This window comes from Carassius gibelio, chromosome B23 (assembly GCF_023724105.1).
Source record: "Carassius gibelio isolate Cgi1373 ecotype wild population from Czech Republic chromosome B23, carGib1.2-hapl.c, whole genome shotgun sequence".
NCBI classification, from domain to species: Eukaryota; Metazoa; Chordata; class Actinopteri; order Cypriniformes; family Cyprinidae; genus Carassius; species Carassius gibelio.
In genome coordinates, this window is record NC_068418.1 from 15,364,806 (window position 1) to 15,381,045 (window position 16,240).

Genomic DNA, 16,240 nt, shown 5'->3' on the forward strand with positions numbered 1-16,240 from the left:
ATATTGTTATTGTTTTTAATAATTTTCTAGGTTTTTTCTTCACAAATAAAAACCACATTGTGATACACCTGTAATAAGTAGACCTACCACAAAAGTGGCACTAATGGGATTTACAGTACATCAGCTAACAGCCTAATATACTACAGCTAGTTGTGCTAAAGAAAAATTCGCCCAAATAAATACATTTTGTTGGAAATTACTCACCCACGGGACATCCAAGATGTACAATAGATGAGTTTGTTTCTTCACTGGAACTAATTTGGAGAAATTGAACATTAGCTACTGCCTGCACCAATGGATCTTCTGCAGTCAATGGGTGCCGAAAGAATGAGAGTTTAAACAGCTGATAAAAACATCACAATATACATTTGTAAGCACATTTTCTGCTAATTAAAATTTTGGGGTGAACTGTTCTTTTAATGTACAATGCATAAAGCAGGAAAGCATTGATCCTACATCTTTTCATGGCAGAAAATGTGTATTTGGACCTAGTTCCAGTTTAGTGGGCAGTCTGTCAATTGCCAGCAAAATCCTCTTAACTTAATGGACATAGCCAGAGACATAATGACTGTCATTATAAGTCTTGTGATTTTGTCATAAAGCAACAGATTGCAGCATTTTGCCAGAATAAATGATGGGTTTTCATATGTGTTTATGGGATATCAACAATTTTAGAGGCAACAAAAATACTGTAGCACTCAACTCCGGCTTTATACTACAAAATCCAACAGTTGAATTACCTCAGGGATAAAAATCAATGAGAAACAGAAAAACCACTGTCCATTCTGTCATATTAAAGACAAAACAAAGCATAAAATGCAGCCTCTGCAGCTAGAATGCTGACAGTGTGCATAACCTGAATTGATCAAAATTTAAAAAAAGGTAAGAAGAAATCCATTAGTTTGCATGTGCAATCATGCAGTCACAGTCTCCTAGATTTTTAACTGCTTTCTCTCTCCAGCTTCTGTTCTCATTTTCAGCTCCCCTCCATTTCGAATCTGAGTGTCGTAACCAAACTCCCACCACATTACAGTTTCATAGTACCGGAAAATATTTTCCGAAAACCCTTTTTAAGATTGAAGAGGAACAAACAAAATCCACTAATTTACCTTAAGTAAAGGCTATGCCTTGAGGCAGAACTAGGACACAGAATGCATTGCGTTGTGTATAATGAATCTAGTGAGAGAGTTGCGGTATGACTTCACAGTCCACTAATTAAATTTGCTCCTTAGTTGGATGTACAGCTAGAGACATCGTCCTAGTTTTAATGAGAGCCTGATCTTTTCATGCTCTATAGGCCTCTTCACATTGATCTATGCTATGATGCACAGACCATAAAACCTAAGAGAGAACATGGAGCCTGAATCGTGAATTGCATTGTGGTTTATATTGCAGCATTTTCTGAGTTTTTTTGCTTCAATGTGTAGTTTTATGTATTATTTATTTTTTTGAATGTATGATTTTTTTTGTGGATTAATTATTCATAGCTCTTTGGTATCATCCAGTGTATTATGTCTTAACAGTTACATAAACAGATTGTGGAAAAACAAGCCATGACAAACATTTTTTTTTCTCATAATATTAGTATGTTGCTATGTTTGTTAGAGATTTAATGCTGGATTTAAGTGCTAGGCCGCTGACTAGTGATCTGAATGTGGACATTAAAGGGCTTTTGTGTGTGTGTGTAAGTGCTTTTCTACAAAATATCCTTCAGTCATGTGAAATTCCCAGAAACCAATTCAGACATTCAGCACTCATATGCCATCTACTAATCTTCATATGACATTTGTATCAAGATGATCATTTGGATTATCAAACTAATCATCATTTGGAATTATGAAAAAACAAATCATAAAGGTTTTTAATTAATATTTTTGACTGAAGATTTGAGTGTTTTGATATATTGGTGGTACCATTAAAATTTTAATACAAAACTGAAATACAAATACAAAATTGTTTAAAAAGTCAAATAAGATTAAAAATAGCTTGTTTAAAGGCACAGTGACTGACTTGAAACAGATCAGTGGAGTATTGTGGTTGCTCTATACAATCTCTCAGAAAGTGTCATTTATTCTGAAATAGCACCAAGTTGTTAAAATCAAACTGGAGCCATGACAAGCAGCTATCTTTGCTGTAGATAACTTTGATCATTTTACTCTGAGAGCTTTATTTGCATATGAAGAGACGTTGCATCTTCACAGAGCTGGTGGGGCACACTTTCTCTCGACTGGATGCCTTTTCAGTTATTCTTTATATGGAAACCAATGTCAGATTCCAGATATTTATTTTTTGTGTGTGTGAGTGCACGTATGTGGTTGCTCATTTAAATATTTCATGGCGTTTTCAATATTTATGAAACAGCAAGAACAGAGTGTGCTTCCCGCTCTGAATTTCAGCTCAAGGAGTTCATGCTCATTTGCTTTTTTTTATGTAATCATTGTCTATCCAGCTGTTCATCTCATTCACTGTGTGAATTTATTCTCTATGATTTCACCCTGTAACAACAAAAGCTCTGCAGAACAGCATATTGAGCATTGCAGGAATCCAGAAATGTCAAATGTGCATAAATAACTGAAATGACACAAAGAGACAGTGGAGAAACACAGAAGAAGCAAAGGAGATAGATATATGTGCTAATGTTGCTCATTATATATATATAATTGTATTTATAAAATTATAAAATGGATGGAAATAATGTAAAAGGACAAACAGAGTAAGGAAAAGAAACAAAACAGGATAATATACTAAATCCCAAATATATTATACATCAGCTACTGTACATGAGCTATTTAATCACTAATGATCTTGTTAGCACTTTTTGCACCAGTTGTGGTGAAAATGAACTCACTAGTTCACTTCTAGCATCAACAATTCATAGTGAAAGTGCTTTTCCCATCAAATATATATTAAAATAGGCCAGTCTGTCTTGGACTGCTTCCATCCAGAGAGATCTGAGTTGAGGATGAATGATGTCTAAAGTTTAGAGAGTAGGAATGTTTGCTGCAGTAAATGCAGAAAAACTCCTCAGTTCTTTATTCATGCATACAGAGCCAAATAAAGTCAGATTTGTTGCCCTCGCACAGTTGTAATTGTTCAGGAACACAGCGTTGACACTGATGGCCCTGTTATTATTTCCAGATAATTACAGGGTACGGTTAAAAAAAAAAGAAAAACAAGGTGACTTTCCAACTCTCTGGATAGTAACAATTATGAGAGCAATTTGTATCACGTCCTCCAGTCCCTGCCATGCAACAAAGAGCTTTGACATTATTGTCCAATACTCCTCTGCTTCTCTGCGGCTCTAACGAGGAAAGAAGCTCTGAATTTCATTAAGGCAAAGATAATGACTATGTATAAGACTGGTTCAGGGCATGAAAGGTGTGATTAACTTTCTCTCTTCAAATACTGAGCCGTAGGACCGGGGTGAAGAAACTGGAAGAGGGCCCATGTTTTAGAAGGTTTGGTTGTTCTCTGTTGTGGGCTGAAAAGCGCTTAGGGGCCGTCTTTGATGTGTGTTGTGGACGTCAGAGAGTCAGCCAGGGCTGATGTGGAGGGATTAGCATTGAGATAAACACATGAAAAAAATCAATGACTTTCAGTGTACAAGCCCGTCTACTGCTGTGGGGGGAGTGGAACTGTTGTATTGGTTGAATGCAGAAGCGTGTCTCCCACATGGCCCCCCAGATTTCAGAGCCAAATGGATTTTAGTTCAGTGATGCATCTTATGATTACAAAGTAAAAGAAAAAAATCTTCTTTTTTTTCACCCTCATGTTTTTTCACAACCTTATGGCTTTATTTCTTCTGTGCAACACAAAAGAAAAATATTGTCTCAGTTTCTTTTGTCCATATAATGTTGCTTTAAACCTCTTTGACTTTGATAAAAACATTGTTCAAAATATCTGTTCTGCAGAAGAAGGCTTACAGGTATGGAATATACTGTTTCTCAGTCGTAATGTATTGTGTTAGCAATGCAAAAGGTTGTGAGTTTGATTGCTTTGGATAAAAGTGTCTGCTAAATAAAAAAATTAAATAAAAAAAAATTTTATTTGAAGAAATGCAAAATGCATGCTTTGTTGAAGGCATACGTTAGTATCAGTTTATGCATGTTTTTTTTTCTGGAGATCAAACCTATGATACTAATGTTGCATGCTTTTTGAGCTTCAGGAGAACACAAAACACAGACACAAAACAATGAAAAGGGGAAACATATTTAAAATACTGTCATGAATATTTAAATAGAAAAACATGTTTTCATTGTAATGTGTGAGAAACATTCATGTTAAAGGTTTTTTAAACTTCAATAGTGTGATTTTTGGAGAATTGTATTATGGTCAATTTAATCTGTAACATAATGATAATACCCAGAATTTTAATATAACACAGAAAACCATGCAAGCTCCCACTCTCACCTCGATTCAGCACTGCACTGTAACCAGCATGATCACATGCCTCAGGACAAGGTCTGTGCAATGTATTTGACAGGAGCCTGTGTGTCTATGGATACAGTTGTACATTTCAAAAGGACAACCATCCTATTATTTTAATTTGTGATATGCTGTACATGCATGGACAGTTGAGAGTGCCGCAGGGGAAAAATGCACTGCTTACAGGCTCAAATGACAGTAAAGAAATCAGAAAAAATTATGATATAGAATGCATGTGTAGTCATATCATACATGTGATCTACAGCTGGCGGAAGGAGAGTGAATACATCATGCTAGTGAGCAACTAAAAGGCATTAGAGTCTATTAGCAGATGGGAGATACCATGAAAATGTAGTAAAGAACAATTATGGAAGCACAAACTTAAGGTAATATTTTGATCAACTAATAATAATAAAAAATTCTTATAAGCACAGTCCTTTTTACCATTAAGATACTTACTAAAAAACAGGGACTTTACTCAATCTCATGTTGTTCCAAACCCATAAGACCTTCGTTCATCTTCGGAACATAACTTCATATATTTTTTAAATCTGTGAGCTTTCGAACCATGCAAGGCCCAGAAAGTTAGTAAGGACGTTGTTAAAATAGTCCATGTGACATCAGTTATTTAACCGTAATGGTATTATAAGATCATTTTTAAGTGCAAAAAATCTTCAGATTCTGAATATTGCTGGAAATAGTAAATCATCTGGGGACTTTTTGCCTTCTGGTTTATGAATACTGTGAATTTGGACATTCTGCTTTGTTCACATTCTTAGTCCTACGAACTAAGGGCACATCCAACATTTTTCTTTAACATATAGTATGTGAAAAACAGTAGGCCTGCACCAAAAAAGTGGTATGTCTGAAGTTACAGTATTCAAAAAGTATAGTATAGAGTATAAGATGTAACATGTTCATACTATCCATATTCGTACTATTTAATGTGGAACATACTTGTTTAACAGTTGTGAAGTAGGTTTCAATCCAAATTTACTGTAGTATCTACTAGAAAATGTGCAATTTCAGGCCGATAGCTTTCTTTTTCAGGTCAACTACTGCCATGGAACAGCAATAGTTTTAAGAGAACCTTGCAATGCAAATTAGCAACTTACAGGCTCAAAACAACAGTGATCATTCAATGGGTGCTGTATGATTCAGCTCTGGGACAATTATGTGATAAACCAAACCATCCACAACTTTGATTGCAAAATATGTGGGCATGACTGTGTGGAAGAATGAAGACATGATTTAGCAAATATGGCAAGACAAAATTACAAGGCTGTGAAAGGAAAACAAATCTTTCTGCAAAAATATGAAGTAACTGCTCCCCTACTTTTGATTATGCAGTGTGCACATTAATTTTTCCTTGGAGAAATGTATGTATCTTTTAAACTTTACCTAACTTCTTCTCAATCCCTTGTCAAGACTATTGACAGCCATGAAACTTATAAATAAATTAGTTGCTCATTTTTACAGTTACAGGATACTGTGGAGAAAGTTGCTGTCAAATCACAGAATGCTGCCATTTTCCTGGAAAGGGAAATCATATCTAGGAAATGTTTAATGTCTCAATCCTTACCTTAAGTCTTATAGCATTCAGAATTAAGTCTTCACCTTTTTTTTGTACCACTGATCATTAAACAAAATGTCAGAGTTAATTAGGGGTTTAGTGGGTCATTTCTCCAGCTCAGCAATTGCCTCAAAACTGCAAAAGATGCATCCCCTTGACATTTGAAATGTCAGCGGCACTGGTGATGTCATGTGGTTGCAGCTTGGTTCTGGAAATTTTATAATAACATACGTGAGGATTTTAAAATGAAAAGAGCAATCAAGGATGCAGTTTTATATTCATGGATAAAAATGGAGACAGGCTTGAAAAAAATAAAAAAAATAAATCTGGTCTCCCCCCCCCCCAAAAAGCCCCTCTGGTCCCACTTTGTCAAAAAAAAAAATTGTGGATACTAGCTCGTGGCCTCAAGATACTAAATCGTGGCCTCAAGATACTATCTCATGGCCTCAAGATACTAAATCGTGGCCTCAAGATACTATCTCGTGGCCTCAAGATACTAAATCGTGGCCTCAAGATACTATCTCATGGCCTCAAGATACTAAATCGTGGCCTCAAGATACTATCTCGTGGCCTCAAGATACTAACTTGTGGCCTCAAGATACTATCTCGTGGCCTCAAGATACTAACTCGTGGCCTCAAGATACTAACTCGTGGCCTCAAGATACTATCTCGTGGCCTCAAGATACTAACTCGTGGCCTCAAGATACTAACTCGTGGCTTCAAGATACTAACTCGTGGCCTCAAGATACTATCTCGTGGCCTCAAGATACTAACTCGTGGCCTCAAGATACTAACTCGTGGCTTCAAGATACTAACTTGTGGCCTCAAGATACTATCTCGTGGCCTCAAGATACTAACTCGTGGCCTCAAGATACTATCTCGTGGCCTCAAGATACTATCTCGTGGCCTCAAGATACTAAATCGTGGCCTCAAGATACTATCTCGTGGCCTCAAGATACTAACTCGTGGCCTCAAGATACTAACTCGTGGCCTCAAGATACTATCTCTTGGCCTCAAGATACTAACTCGTGGCTTCAAGATACTAACTCGTGGCCTCAAGATACTATCTCGTGGCCTCAAGATACTAACTCGTGGCCTCAAGATACTATCTCGTGGCCTCAAGATACTATCTCGTGGCCTCAAGATACTATCTCGTGGCCTCAAGATACTAACTCGTGGCCTCAAGATACTATCTCGTGGCCTCAAGATACTAACTCGTGGCCTCAAGATACTATCTCGTGGCCTCAAGATACTAACTCGTGGCCTCAAGATACTATCTCGTGGCCTCAAGATACTATCTCGTGGCCTCAAGGTACTAACTCGTTGCCTCAAGATAGTGAAGTGTCTGACACATGGACCCTTTGTTATTAAACTGGACCCTGTACTGTAGTGCAATGTAATACTTCACATTCTGTGTAATATTCACTGTTTTAATATTCAGTGTAATATAGTTTGCTGCAGTTATGCTTCTATTTATTTACTATTACTGTTCATCACAATCAATTCAATTCTGTTAATACAGTAATGTAAATCTTGTAGGCTGCATATGCATAGTCCTTTATAATTCTTCTTCATATTTTCGGGCCAATGACGTCACTTCCAGGGAGGCATGTTGTACACAGCCCTGTCCATTGACTCCACAAAGAGAGACGTGCAGAAAAGTGAAGTGCAAGCTCAAACTAGACTGACACGCAAAATTAAAGCAGCGTTGCAAATAAATTAAAGGGGGGGTAAAATGCTCGTTTTCACTCAATATCCTGTTAATCTTGAGTACATATAGAGTAGTACTGCATCCTTCATAAATCCAAAAAGTCTTTAGTTTTATTATATTCATAAGAGAAAGATAGTCTGTACCGATTTTTCCCGGAAAAACACGACCAGCTGGAGGCGTGACGTGTGGGCGGAGCTAAAGAATCACGAGCGCGAATAGGCTTTTGCGTTGAGAGAATGTGGAAGCTGTGACATTACCATGAGGGAAAACCCATTATCCCAAACAAACCATGGCTTACAGTCAGATTCAGCCGTTTATTTATGATCCAGAATCAGATCCAGAGGCTGAAACTGAACGAAAGCAGCAGCAGCAACGACTCGCTCCGAGCGGTGCTCGAACCCTGGTCTCCGGCATGGGAGGGGACGCACTAACAAGGAGGCAGAGATATTTGAAGCAGTTTTACTCACCGCCTGCGGTTCCAACACACGATCGTGACCCTTTTTCCTTGGGATTGCATCATCCTTAAGAAATAAACGATACGCAAATCCGTCGTCAAACTGGGCCTTGTGAACAAGCATCTTCGAAATGCAGGGAACAAACAAAAACACTTGCACAACTCCGTTGATGCTCTGTAAAAATAAACTCCATCCACTGGTCCCTTAATGCTGTTTTTTTTTTTGGTAATCTGTGCAGGGTTGTCTTGCCCTGGCAACCAAAAACACACTTCTTCTGTGACTTTTCGCGACGCTCTCGCTCTGATCAGTGAATCGCTCTGATCAGTGAATGTCAGTGCTCTACTCTATGGGAGCACGTGCTCTTCCGGCAGAAGTGTCATTAGGACCCATATAAGGAAATTCCGCTCCATCTAACGTCACACAGACCCATACTCGGAAAAAACTTTACAAAACTTGAGACAAACCGGAAGGAGTATTTTGGGAACAAAAATACTCCTTCAAACGTACAACTTAATTTTTGAAACTTTGTCCATGTTTAGCATGGGAATCCAACTCTTTTAACAGTGTAAAAAACTCAGTATGCATGAAATAGCATTTCACCCCCCCCTTTAATAGATATGACCATGGAAAATATGTATTGTAAAATCATTGCTTTCATGCTGTTTCATTTATGTTTTGCAAATTCTTAATTTTTGTTTGCAAAAAGCTAATAAATTTTCCTCAATACTTTAATTTTCGTTTGCAAAACTTTATTTTCTTTTGCAAAACGTAAATTATTTGCCTATATATAAGCCGTTCAATTGACTCCATAATCGTACTTTTTTCTTTTAACCCACAGTGACGGAGACGCCGTTGATACGGAAATCATTTATTGTTTACAGATCCACTAATACCAAGCATTGCATTTTCGCACTTCTTGAAATTCACCCTAAAACAAAACCCTGTATGCATCCTGATGTTTACAACCAATGGCTTCATAAAAACACAGTTAGTAGATCGTCTCTAGGGTTGAATCCCAGTGTCCAAAATCTCAAGCACAGCGCTTACACATCACAGCAGTTCAGACATTTGATCTGTGAGTATAATTTGTTTTGAACGGGTTTCTGACCTTGTCCACTTTATGCTGTTTTGCAGAATGCAGGTCCTTCATGGAAAATTGTAAGAGGGTTATTAAAATGGATGTGGGCTGTCATAATGCAAAATAGTCAGATGGTGGACTGAAGCGAGTTAAATTACATGTAAAATTGATGCAATTGTCACCAGGAATCCAGACTATAGCCTTTCTTATATATATATATATATATATATATATATATATATATATATATATATATATATATATATATATATATATATATATATATAAACACACACACACACATAGATATACAATACACAAGTATATTAATAAAGTAAGTGAAATATATATATATATATATATATATATATATATATATATATATATATATATATATATATATATATATATATTTCACTTACTTTATTAATCATCGTCTGAATACAACTGCACATATTCCTTAGTAAGCAGTTACTATGTCACTGCAGTTACAGATGTCTCCATGCAGTGTTGCTCTCTCTTTAAGTATATTCAACAGTTTCAGTAGGATCAAGGCTGTCATGTGTAGATATCTCCGACTCCTCGGCGTCGATCTGAGGAGGAGTAGCCTGCAGTTGTACTGAGAGGAAAAGGAGAGCTCTGTTTTATTCAGTTCATCGCTGTGTGGCATACCTTGCTTGTGTTCTTACAGTTTAAACGCACATTGTAACGTTAGTTAACTGAGTGCGCCCACATCACCGGACTTCACATTGGTGACAACGAGAAGTAAACCAAAGTAAACAGAACAAGGTAAGCCGACATGCTTTTTATGCTTTACTGTAATGTGACGTGAGATATGGAAAAAAATAAGGCAGAGGACTACAGCTTACGCAAGAGCACTGGATTCGTTTTGCGCTTATCTGTAAGATGAAATACATAATAACGAATTCCTCCGTTTCGTATAGCCTATTCGCGCTATAGTTTGGTTCGTATGATACTGTTTAAAATAGTAAGCTGCTAACATAGACTGTGTATATTTTAAATGATTTCCGATGCGTTTACTGATTTGAAAACGCGCCCAAAATGCTGTTTTAGTTTTGAGAGAGTCTAAATTCGAGTGCGCAGACAGTTTTATAGGAATATTGCGGATGTATGAAAGGGTATGGCAGATGAATTTGGGTTAGGAGGGTTGACTATACCTAAGGCTACAGTAGGTTTAATGTGATTATTGTCTCATTTTGAACGCATGACATAAACACTGAATTTCAGATGCTTGTGCCGTTTGTTGACTCGTGCAGTGTTTCTCAAACAACCTACACTATTTCTGAGTGGTTTATATTAAGTGTGGTATTTAGGCTAGTAATACTTAAATAAGTTGATAAAATTCACTTTTTGTGTGCATGTATGTTTTTACGTTTTACTTATTTTAAAACTATAGCCTACGTTCATGTTATTATGTCTAATTAATAATTACACTGTAGACCCTACACCTTAACCCTCCCACAAAACTAACCTTAACTTTAATTCCACCTCAGTATTAGCTAAGGTGTTTTCTCCAATACAGCATGAACTCAGTAATTCAACAACTTCTCAGTTATGTATGAAACCCTCGTCCCCTGAAGGAGGGAACGAAGACGTCACGTCAGTAATGGCCGACGAATTGGGATCTTGGTTAGATCCACTTTGAGTGTAAACTAAACGAGCCAGTGCACATTGGCATGTGATGATAAAGTTGTCACATTATTGTTCGTGCCTGTTCTGAATGTTTTTTTTTTTTTTTTTTTTTTGCCTAATGTTGTGGGATATGCATAGTGGCACTTCATAGGTGATGTTCTACTCTCAAAGAGTGAGCTGAACTTGTTCAGCGCACTTGCATTGGCTGGTTTAGTTTAAACTCAAAGTGGATTGCTGTCTCTAAGTGATATCCAAATTCGTCGGTCATTACCAACATGACATTGAGTGTGACCGACTGAAAGGGAGCAATGAATTTCAGTGGTGGACGAAGTACACAAATCAAGTACTTGAGTAAAAGTACAGATACGTATAGTAAAATATTACTCCAGTAAAAGTAAAAGTACTCCCTTTTCAATTTTACTCAAGTGAAAGTACAAAAGTACTCAATTTTTTATGTACTTAAGTAAAAAAGTACTGAAAGATAGATGTTTGAAATTTTATATAGGCTACTTAAGTTTTATACTAGCACATATTTTTTTTAAATAATCCTACTGCTCAAAATACCTGTGCCCGTATTCATAAAGATTCTAAGAATCCTCTCAGAAAACTCTTAATTTAGCTTAAAAACTTTTACGTAGGAGTCTTAGCTTAAAAGCGATTCGGGACCGATCTGAGAGCAACTCTGAGTAAGGAAAAGACAAAAACTTTCATCTTAGTGAGGAGGCGGGGTTGACCCCGTTGCTATGTATGACACAATCTTTTGAAGACTGTGATTGGTTGGTTGTCCAAGAAGGAAAAAAAGAGTGATTTTAAGTATAGGCTCTATTCTAATTCTCACTTTGAATTTACATGCATAATTTTTCCTATTTGACTGTTCTCTCACATACACACACACACACACACACACACACACACGCACACACACACACACAAACACACACACATTATAAGTGTGTATATAAATCCTTTTTTTATTTACCATGCTTGTAATTTCCTATAAGGTATTTGATTGGCTTAGAATGATAAAAATTGTTCCACTCTTTCTAATTACAGTGATTGCTGTCCTATTTAAGTAGCGGTTCGAATGTTGGTTTTAATGTATCAAACATGGAATCAAAACCAAGAATGGCGAGAAAGCCAAACTGGACAGAGGAACAGTCTTTACCGGTTCATTCTCCCTGCCTGTGTGCACCTATAAGCCTGCTATATTCATAAATGCAGTTATTTGAGCCTGCAAGGTGGGAATGTCCAGTGGAAACTAAATGAACTGCGACACAATAAGATGTTCTGAAAGTGCTGTAATTGTTTGTGTGATCACTCTGCTTACAGAAGGTTGTGACAGACCCAAATCATCACTATTGCATTGTTGCATTTTATTGTTGCATTTTAATATCGTAATGTAGTGATTACTTTAATTTATATATTAAATTATAAATTATTATATAATCTATACCGTCTTATTAACTTACTGTCATCCATTGTCTGCAACACATTTCTTCTTCTTCTCCTCTGCTAAAGAAACTCTTAAGCCTCTTAAAAGTCCTCGTCTGTGCTCCTAACAAGTTTGACCTTAAGACCTCTTTTAAGGGTTAAGATGCTTTCTGAATTACTTTTTTCTTTATTAGGATTTCTTTCTTTAATTTTAAGAGTAAACGCCCACATTTCTAAGAATTTTCTTAGAATTTTGTCACTAGGAGCTACTTTTTGCAGTAAGATTCTTCATGAATACGGGCCCAGGGATTTTTTCCAAAATAACCACTATATGGAGTCAAGATATATTTTTGTTGTTGATATGGACTTCATTGACGAGAGTAATATTCACTGTGAAGCTTACACTGTGATGTACCTGAGAGAAAACAGAGATGACCATCTGATTTTCACCAGTAAGAACAAAGTATTTTAAAGTTTGTTGTTTTACAGAACATCACAGTAATATATGACATGATAATAAGGCCTGAAGTTAGGAAGAACATTTTAAGGAAAATATAATTATATTTTCATAATGATTTTTTCCTTCTCAAATCTTGTCTGTGGTGTAAAAACACCCCTGGCCAAACGGGGTGCATCTCTTCCCCTCTTTGATAATTACTGTAGTTACCATGTTCTGAACATCACATCCTTTCTTTTGTCCCTAGATGTAAACTATATATAAATTTAAAATATAGGTGGTTGAATAAAAATATTTGGACATTATTCATAAAAAATTACCTTAAGTTAGCACCAGCAAGCTTGTTAGGTAGACAGTTAGCATCAGCAAACAATATTTACTTATTTTCAGTACGGTTATGAATAAACATTCATGTCTGTCTACTTGTCTAGTTAATCCAAAGAATATACATATGTATAATGTTACTGTTGATAAACAATATAAAAACAGACGTCACATAGGACATGGTAGCATTTTAATAAAACTGTTAATATTACGGCAGCGGGGAATTTGAACATGCACGAGTTATTTTATGTAATCTGTGTTAGTTTAATGTGTTTTTTTTTTTTTTACCTAAAACACAGAGACGCTGATTGATGTGTCTGCATCGTCTGCACTCGAGCATTTCAGTGGGCTTAAACAGATCACTCTTTACAGCGGGTTTAGTTCCCAAACAACTGACAATTTTGACCTAAATATGATTTTCAGTTACAATAATTAATCCTAAATTTCGACATTAATAACTTACTTTTAGCAACATCAGACGCACGCGCGCTCACAAGATCTCCCGGTTCTTACTGACTCGAACTAAACGGCTCATTTGAATCAGTGAGTGGTCGACTCCAGAACAGCTGCAATCGGATCATTCTAATTCGTAAACGAATCGTTTGGTGCGATTCGCGGTCCGATTTAAAAGTTTATTTTGAAAAGACTCAGTTCGTTCATGATGAATCAGACACCGCTTCTGCGTGTCGGAGCACGTGATAGGGAGTAACGATATGTTTTATGAAATGTAGTGAAGTAAAAAGTACGATTTTATGCTTTGGAATGTAGTTAAGTAAAAGTAAAAGTTAATCAAAATAAAACTACTCCAGTAAAGTACAGATACTTGAAAAATGTACTTAAGTACAGTAACGAAGTAAAGCTACTCCGTTACTGTCCACCACTGATGAATTTTAGATGCAAGTATCCTATAGTTTAGAGCTGCAACTAACGATTATTTTTTCTGTCGACTAATCTAACGATTATTTTTTCGATTAGTCGACTAATCTAACGATTATTTTTATTACAATAAATAATTAATTTAATGTTCTTTTTTTATTAGTTAATGAATCCTTTGGAGAACTTTACAAAAAAAAAATATAAGTAACTTACAACTTCTAATATAATATTTCAACCTTTATTCATTTTCAACCAATGTGGTTGAAGTTTTTACAGTATAAAATAATAAAGAGGCAAAGAAAATGATTTTACTATGGTAAATATGAGTTTATGATAGAGTTTATAATTAAACCACAGTAGCCATAAATTTACAGTTGTCTGAGACGTCATGAAATGTTCTTTAGCATCACAAACCATAAAATGTAGTCAGGGTTCTGCTATGGTTTAGCTTGGTTTCCAGAGATCTGGAGCTGATTCGGGGTAGCTTGGTGGTTTGTGACTGTTGTCTCACGGCGTGCTGTCTTTTAAGGGGCCGTTCACATATCACGTAAATTCCAATGTAGGCGCGCGATAAGCAAGCATGCTCATAATGGAAGCAGCGCGGTCGCGACGCACTCTTTTTTCCAGGCGCGTCCGCACCACATCGAGTTAAAAACTTCTCAACTTTTCAGAATGCCGCAAGCGCAAGAATACCAGATTTGAACCAGGAAGTTGGTCACCAGATCACACGGTAACCAGTTAAACTGTAACCGGAGAGCGCCAAGATGTTTTCCTCTGAGGTGCTCGCGCGTGCATCGCAGTTGTGCTGCCGTGGTCCACCATATCGGTTTTGTGACAGGAACAAAGTATGCCAATACGCGAGATGTAAACAAACAGTGTGACGCGTCTACGCATTTCACGCACGTCAATGTATTTTTGTAGTCGACGTAATCGATGACGTCGACGCGTTGTTGCAGCAATACTATAGTTCATAGGAAAATACACCTTGTATAAAGAGGGACCAATAAAATATTATTTAATATAGTCTATCATCATCCTACTATTGGGTTGCACCATTTTTTTTTTGTTTGTCATTATTACTCATCTTTGTCCTATGGAAAACTTATTTTTATGCGGAATACAAAAGGTTAATTTTCTGATAAATCTCCTGGTTGCTGAAACTGAGTGAGGACTGGGGCTGTCTTTCTCCAAAATAAAAAAGAATTGAAAAAGCAATGTACTGTGCTATATTTCAAGTCTCATAAATGATCAACAGACTTTCTATGAGGAACAGGCTGAAAAGTAAATTAGTTACTGTTAATCTTCTTCTCCAGTGAGCTGTTTACTTTAGAACCACTGTGGCTGGAGCATCTCCAGAACCTGATAAGTCACAATGGGGAATAAATAATTTATGTGAACTGGACCAACATTGAAAAGAGCATAACTCTTATGATCTTGACAGCAGCAAATGTCCATATTTTCAGTGGATAGTGATATAAACCTTCCCTGTTTCTTACATAAAACTTACAGGCGATACTTTTTTTGGCATCCTTTTTTAAACGTGGTAAGCTCCAGGGTTTGGAATGACATGAAGGTGAGTAAATGATGACAGAATATTTCTATTTTTGAATAAAATATTTATTTGAACTCAAATCAGGTAGCAGTGTAATAGCTAAAACACTTTCTTTTTTTTTTTTTTTTACACTTTTTGAGTATAAGTGCAAAGGAGATTATTGTAGCTGTCAGTCAACAAGCACACTACTTCTGTTGAACAAGTTTTTTGAAGTAATCTTTTTAAAGATTTCTGAATTTCTTTGCTTTCATGGAGATATTAAGCCCATGGTGAGTGCTTGGTCCTTTCTGAGCTATTCTGTTTGATGCTACACTATTCCTCTCATCTCTGTCACTACACACAGAGCAGAAGCTCCCTTTTGCTTGCAATGTCAGCGGTATTTCATAGGGAAGAAGGCACACACTTATATATGTCTTTTTCCATTCCCAAAACCATCTCAACTGAAAGAATGAAGGAAAATTGTAGTGTCTGTGGGTTGCTTTCCATTTGCCTGAATATTAAAAAGTAAAGTCTATATGGTGCATGTCAGTAGTTCTGTATTTGTTATTGTTGTCCCTTGAGGGATGTTGCTTTGTGGATACTGAATCTATAGTACATTATATCTACATACAAATACTCTTAAGACAAAGATACACACATCAAGCTGTTGTGTGGAGCAGAGTACTGTGAGACGGATTTGGAGACTGCATGTGGATCAAGGGCAGT

General features: G+C 36.5%; 1 protein-coding gene across 1 annotated transcript in view; it reads left to right on the forward strand.

Annotated features, from left to right (window-relative positions):
- The first annotated feature begins 9,790 nt into the window (after positions 1–9,790).
- The window catches only part of LOC128011248 (rap1 GTPase-activating protein 1-like), a 90,960-nt gene continuing 84,510 nt past the window's right edge, over positions 9,791–16,240 (forward strand). The window contains exon 1 of the mRNA XM_052593442.1: positions 9,791–10,031. The gene's annotated coding sequence lies outside the window, so the exon portion shown is untranslated. The remainder of the gene's footprint in view (positions 10,032–16,240) is intronic.